Raw genomic sequence first — 6,520 nt, forward strand, 5'->3', positions numbered from 1 at the left:
TTCTTTTGTAATTGATGCGCCCATGATTCGAGGAAGTATCTCCTCAGCCATTGCTTGATGTAAGCAGAATAGTGCTTGACAATCCTTTTGTTGATTCTCTTCACAGATCTTCTTTTGATTTGCGGAAAGAGTAGAGGTGTCTTTAGCAATGCAGAATCCTTCCTCAACGATTCTCCATAAACTTTGTGACTGAAAATAGGTCTTCATTTTGATGGACCAGAAGTCATAGTTTTCTCCATTGAAGATTGGAATAGAAAGGGTGGAACGATTGGCTTCTGCACACATATTGTTTAGAAGAACTCACACCCAAGAGATTGATCGAATGGGCTCTGATACCACTGATGGTTTACGGATGATAGTAATAGTAAAATGAAAAAATTATGATAGAAAAAACTGAAGTGAGCTTAGTGGATCGAGAGAAAAAATTGAAGTTGTATTCTGATGTTTTTCTCTGATAAACCGAAGCAGTACAGAAGGGGGATATATATAGTAGATGGAGTTGGTTGAAAGTGAACCGACATACATGAACGAAGACTCATTAACTCACCTTGGGAGAGGTATCGACAGACTTTGGAACTGATTAACTTTGGAAGATACAATGACTTGCATCGGAATGGAACAAACATTGAAAAGAAGCTTAACTTTACTGTTATTCGAGGGGACTGATTCACCGACTTCTGGAAATGTGAAGCAACATTTAATACATTGTAGTAAAAATAGAAATGAAAAAATAAATATTTATTTAAATAAGCATCCAAGAAAAAAGAAACATCTATTCAAATAAGTATCCAAGTATCAATTTCGATAGCTTCCATACTTGGCTCAATAGGGTCAATATTGCTTCAGAGAAAACAGTGGGTGCAATAGAATAAACTAGAGAATGTGGTCATGCAGCCTTCACCTACATCTTTTTAAATGGAGATGAGAGAGCATTCCATAGGCAGATCAGGAGAGTCCAATGCCATCTCCATCATGGCATATCTGTTAGAAGTGCAACCTTAATTTTAGAGACCCCTTGTAGTTCACATTATAAGGCAAACATCCGTTCATAGATAGAAGTACACCAAAGTTTATGCCAACAAAAAGATAGAAGTACAAACACTATTTATCAAAAAAAAGATAGAATTATACCAAGTTTGCAACAACAAAAAGATAGAAGTACAAACACTGTTTATCAAAAAAAAAAAAAAAAGTATACCAAGTTTATACCAGCAGAACAATAAACACATACCGATCTCCTATATACTTTCCCCGTGTGAAGTAGCCCAAACCCAATTCCTCCACAAGAGCATGCTGCTTATCAGGACCCTAGTGTCTGGCAAATGCTATGAGCTTATGACTGTCCAAAGTATTCCCCCTGAATTATTGAATCATGGTTAGTTGAAACTCTGGCAAAGGCCATCTTTCTCCTACATAATGGTATCTATGATTAAGCCACATTTCAGGTTTAAGTAAGCCCAAACATGTCATAATCACGGCCATGACCCCGAAATATCTGCAAGAATTAAAGCTTTCAAAATGCTTTTAATAACTAAATAAAACAAAGGAAACAAAAACTCTATATTAAGTGATTTGATAAATGAGAAAAACCTCCGTCATCCAAGCTTTAATTTGTTCAGCCCGAGATCCAAACTTCCTTCTGTAAAATTTTGCCTTGTTAACTACTTCTTTTGGGGCAGAAGGATTAAGGAAAAATGGATGCCATCTAATTTGAAAATTTAACCAGTAGTAAATCCAACATGTGGTGAAAAAATAAACAACTTAGGAAACAAGAAAAATGATAAGGAAGTGAACCTCAAAATCAAATCTATCCTTTGATGAAGTTATAGCTTTATCCAGATTCCTTTTGCCAACAAAACACCATGGGCAAACAGTGTCTGAACTGATATCAATTTGAACGAGTTTCTTCCCGGCGTTGTTATCTTCTAATTGAGCCATGAATCTTGTGTATCTGCAAGTTTTACAGAATATTATCATAAACTTCAATACTTCTACCATACGAAACCTTGTAAGGCAAGGAATCAAACCAGTCAGAGTAATTAAATTCTTAATTTCAATCTCCCCACCGGCATAATCTTTAGTAGGCCACTTCTCGTTGGTCCTCAAGGGAATCATCATATAGAAGGAAATCTAGAAAAGTGTGAAAGAATCATAACCAGAACATAACACAATGACATGCTAGGGTATCTTACAACTCAAATTAAAAGTACCTTAGATTTCTTCCAAATGGGAATATGGGAATCCTCCCAGAGTTAATCTGCATCTCTACATTGGAAAGATACCAATGAGGTCTTTCATGGGATTTAATTAGTAACTCTTTCCCCACTATGCTAGTATTTTGTTCCATCATATACTTCACATCATTATCTTCAGAATAAGAAGTATCCATGACTGTATCGGAAGCTTCATGTCTATCAAAGGTAACTTGAGAAATGCATTACTCTCTTTCTGGCCAATCAGATCTTCTGCATACATCCCATACTACAAACATCTATTCAAATAATTAAGCATCCAGGAAAAAAGAAATATGTATTCAAATAATTATCTAGGAATCTGTTTTGACACCTATGATTCTGCAAACAAAGACATTAGCATCTCATATCTTCTGCCATGTGACTCTTCTCATTCCAAACCTCATTTACTTGGACCTAAGATTCAACTACTTCTCAGGCCCCATCCCGGAAGAGCTTTTCAACAAGAGACTGGACACCATCTTTTTCAACAACAACCAGTTCGAGGGCCAGATTCCTTCAAATTTTGGGAAGTCACCCGCTTCTGTAATAAGTTTAGCAAATAACAAGTTCAATGGAAACATCCCACCCAGTTTTGGTACATGAGTACTACACTGAAGGAGGTGTTGTTCCTCAACAACCAGTTATTGATAAAAAAAATGCTGAAACAAAAAGAATAATATACTAAATAAGCTTTCTTGCAATAATATCAAACCAAATGATAATGACAGTTTTGTCAATGAGTTGTCCTTATGACCGATCATTCCTTTCCATCCAAAAGAAAAGATAGAAACTTGAACAAAATCATATAATGTAAAAAAAAAAAATTATAAGCATCTTAAATAAAATACTGAATAAAATTCCAATTGTTCTCAAGCAAGACAAGCAGGGATTCAAAAGAAAACAGGGGATCTAGTGACATCCTATGCTCCTACTGCAAATCCACTTAAGAAATTATTTCAGTATGCAAAAGAAGAAGGATAAATATTAGAATTTATGTTGAAATGTTTGATTCAAAGAATACAAATAGAAAATGAATCTTACAAATCCATAAAACCAAGCAATTGGTACCCCAACAGCACTTCCAGTTGTTCGATATCGTCCATGTGGGCATACTAGAGGTGCATCATTGATAATAGGAATGTCAATCACAACCTCAATCCATCTTGGACCAAGTCGGGTACCACCTACATTTTTTGATGGGTTGGTACTTATAATAGTTGCTTTTGCTACGGAGGCAAATATCCCTTGATGGCTAATCAACAAATAGCATTTTGTGTTTTCCTACAAACGCAATTCAGTCATTAACAAATGTCTTTGTAGTATTTTTATAATAAATGTTTGAGATAAAAAGTAACACTTACAGTTAAATTCTGTAAATCACTGTTATGGTTGGCATTAAACCAATGGTAAAAGGGGCATTGAAAAGCATGAGCTGAACAGTGGTTTGGAAATTGAGATGATTCTCCTTGGGAGATCTTATTTATAAATTATGAACACAAATATCAATTTAGTCCATAATAAAATTTAGTATATATATATATATATAAATATATATACAAGCTATTACTTGTCTATTGGCCGATCTAGCCTCTAGTTCATGTACTCGAGCTTGTAATTCCCTATTTTCCTTAGCCAATTTATTTGCATGCTCTTCAGCTGTCATTTACCCTTCTTGTGTAACTCTTCTTTGCTCGTCATTTCTTTGTCAGGGGCCATTAAACCTAGTTGGGGTTGGACCAACCCTAGTCCATGCACTTGGCCATGACGTTCTGGGCCCATGTCATTTGATCCATTATCCTCTACCTGATCTTCTAGATATTGTGACATATAATTTTGCATTTGTTCCTTAAATAGAACACCAATATTGAATGCATTAGAAGACCATCTGTATTTATTTATTAAAAATAATGGTTTAACATGTCCTTAATAAATTATAAGGTTTCATATTTAAAATATGGTTACCATTATCTCAACAGATTGTGGATCAACAGGTGCCCCATCTTTCTTCCTGTGAGCAGCAATAAATACCTCTGTACGTTATATTTCTTTATTCCTTTCCTTTTGCTGTTATAAAAAAAATTGTATATATTGCCACTCTTAACAAATAAAAGATTTACTAACAACAAACTTAGTAAATCAAATAATACGATTACCAACTCTTCCCGAATCCTTGCATAACCTTTTGCACCAGTAGTGTGCTTTAATCTTTGCTTGGAGCGGTTATCTTTATTGGTTGTAGCTCGTGCCTATAGTCATATACAAGTATGTTAGATGGTCAACTCATTCAGCATCACCTAGAAAATTGTAATATTCTTTAGCTACTGTATTTGACCTCACCCTTGCATATGCATCTAGTCCCTCAGTTTCTTCATTCACTTGTTCATACACTTATTCTGATATTCCAAAAACATCCCGCAACATTCCATGCATATCAACATCCACATTTGGTGCATTATTTCCATTAGGATTCTTTTCTTTTCCCTATGCTCAATCCAATTAGTATAACTTGACATCATCCCATTCCACAATAAATGCCCCAAGACTTCATCTTTATCTTCTAATGCAGAGTTGACACATTTTTTACATGGACACAATGCCCTATCACCACGAGATCCATTAACAACAACAAATTCAATAAATCCCAAACAACATATTACCAAATCAAATACTATATAATGAAATCTATTCCTCAAAGAGAGGCTATATACTACGAAGGGTACCTTGGAAGATTAATCCAGCTCCTATCCATTTTATATGACTGGTTGCTCCAAAGATGATCAGTACAATGAAAAGTTCATAATTTAACCGGTAATGGTTATTATAAAATCCAAACAGGAAAAGAATTTTCAAAAAAATTTATCACCACCCTAGCTATCTGATATACTCCACTACAATGACAAGGTTGCCCCTACCCCAATAATATGGTTATGATAAAATCTACTCTAAGTTACTTGAAGGCTTTAATAAAATAGATCTGCAAGCTTGATAATCTGTTTCAGCACTTGATTTAGCACCCACATCTGACTCGGGCTGAGAAGGTCCAGCATGCTTAGCATGTGATCGCTGAGATCTATGTCAGGACAGGCTGCAACACATCAGTGCATTGTAGCACTCAACTTCTTATTTTATTTTCGTATCAGGATAACTATCTAGATCTGAGGGTGCAGATTGAAGAGTTATAATACAACTAGGAGTGGCATGTGGTATGTTAAGCTTAAAGAACAGAAGTTCTAATTTGGCAATATTGGGCAGGCTAAGGTCCAGCCTGGTGCTTTTTTCATTTGTCTGATCTTGATTTGTGTCCTAAAGGTAATGATAAGCCACTCCTAAGGATCGGCAACTGAAGTTATTCCCTAGCACTGTCAACCAGTTCTGTTTGAGATTCATCTCTACTCTAGCATTGTACTTGTCAGCAATAAATACTACTGAATAATTAAGAATGTTTCAGAATACAACTCTTCCAGTAGTAGCAGTAGCAAAGGTGGGAGTTCTGAGAAATTGGAAGGAGTTCCTTTATAGAATGCATCTGTAGAATATAATATGAGAAAATAAGGGTCTTGAGGATTATCGGTGTCATTGCTTCTTGATGATTTTCGGCATGGGAAGTATCCCACAACATTTCTGCAAAAACGAAGCATGCTCTTCGGCTTCCCTAGTATTGGTCTTATGAGGGTCTTACAGATAAAATATTCCACAGATTTCAGCAATTTTAGAAATTCTGATATTCTTGTTTACTGCCTTTCTCTTTGACTGAGTCCATATCCAAATTGGACAACCATGCTGTCATAAGAGAATATAAAGGATAGTGTTCTAGTTGAAGGGTGACAGTTGGGCATAAATGGTGTTTTTTGTTACTGTTGATTTGATTAATTGTTTTTATATTCTTTCTTTTCAATTATTCATTAGCAAGTACTGACAGTGGATGTGAATCACAATTAGGAAAGTTGGTGAATGGTTGAGATGCTAGTGAGTTGTGACTGGCTTGAATTGTTGGCCTGCTTAGCAGGACTTACATTGAAATCAAAATCAAAATCACGAGTATAAAGAAAATATAGATTGAACTTCTGCGTACAAGGAGTGTAGAGTAGTAGCTGTTCTCGACCTATGATGAAAGAAAAGCAAGATTAGGGTTTTATAATATATAGAGAAAGACGAATGGGGTATAAAAAATATAGGGGTCGATGAAGGTACCTTTCTCGACTCTCTGTTGAATTTCGCAGCTCTCAATGCATTGATTGAATATAAATCCGACCTCAATGATTCAGAATCTCAATCAATGTAGGAAA

This window comes from Nelumbo nucifera, chromosome 1, assembly GCF_055504915.1.
Source record: "Nelumbo nucifera cultivar China Antique chromosome 1, China Antique-T2T, whole genome shotgun sequence".
Taxonomy (NCBI): Eukaryota; Viridiplantae; Streptophyta; class Magnoliopsida; order Proteales; family Nelumbonaceae; genus Nelumbo; species Nelumbo nucifera.